Genomic DNA, 1064 nt, shown 5'->3' on the forward strand with positions numbered 1-1064 from the left:
ATAAGCTTAGTTGATTGGGAGGGGGGGGGGAATAAACATTGAACAATTTCTGAGGATGCCAACTCTATAGGCGAGTTTATCTTGCAGATACTCAATACCGGTATTCCACAACAAGTAGTCAAAAAATATACGCCCATTGTTTGGATTGTGTGTGTCATCTGTATTGGGTTGGCTCGAAGGATAAGATCAACGTCGTGCGAATAATCTTGGTCTTTAGCTCTAAAAAAAGGTGCCTCAGGTTTTGGTCGAATTTATGAAGGATCGCAATTGTAACAGACCGCGAATGCAACTTATCCAACACGCTATTCCATTTAGTGACCAAATCATGAGCAACAGCATTTGACAAATATAAACGTGGGCCGCCTGCACATATCACTTGTTCAACATCTTTGATGTAATAGTTCAGCGGAAATCCGCTAGGTGGAGATAAGTAATTAAAGGGAAACTGAGACTGGCACATGAGCGAGCAATTGTAGGAAATGGCTACATTTGGGTGGAAGTCTCACTTTCCCTTTAATTTCTTATCTCCACCTAGCGGATTTCCGCTGAACTATTACATCAAACACTTGCCTTTGCTTCGAGTTGTCGACAAATTCGACTTCGCCCTGCCATCTGCTAGCCGCCTAGTTAGCTCAGATGGTAGAGCGGCTGCCCTGGAAAGGCGGTGGTCCCGGGTTCGAGTCCCGGACCAGGACGAATTTTTCTTCAACTGCGAGGCTTTCTTTCGTGGAACCCGGTTGGGTTTCCATTGTAGCAAATTGCTACATTTGGGTGGAAGTCTCAGTTTCCCTTTAATTGTTCAACATCAGTATCAATTTCTAATTACTCATATTTATTTAAACAAAGAAGAACAAGGGCCCCCGTAGGCTACCATGAGGACCGCTATGTTTAGTAGTTTTACATGGCAAATGATGATCACCGATAGCCACATATTGAACACTAACGTAAGTGTAGCTAGAGAATAAATCTAACGAAACACCCCGCACACCGAACGCAGGAAGCTTGGAAGAGGAGGTTGTATGGTTGAATTTATCGAATGCTTTCGAGAAGCTTATGAATACGTC

The 1064-nt window shown here is 43.4% G+C and overlaps 1 non-coding gene across 1 annotated transcript; it reads left to right on the forward strand.

Moving 5' to 3' along the window:
• Positions 1-621: 621 nt before the first annotated feature.
• Positions 622-696, forward strand: Trnas-gga (transfer RNA serine (anticodon GGA)). Its single transcript has one exon. It is a non-coding gene; the product is annotated as a tRNA-Ser (tRNA).
• Positions 697-1064: the final 368 nt, after the last annotated feature.

The sequence above is a fragment of the Dermacentor silvarum genome, chromosome 5, assembly GCF_013339745.2.
Source record: "Dermacentor silvarum isolate Dsil-2018 chromosome 5, BIME_Dsil_1.4, whole genome shotgun sequence".
Taxonomy (NCBI): Eukaryota; Metazoa; Arthropoda; class Arachnida; order Ixodida; family Ixodidae; genus Dermacentor; species Dermacentor silvarum.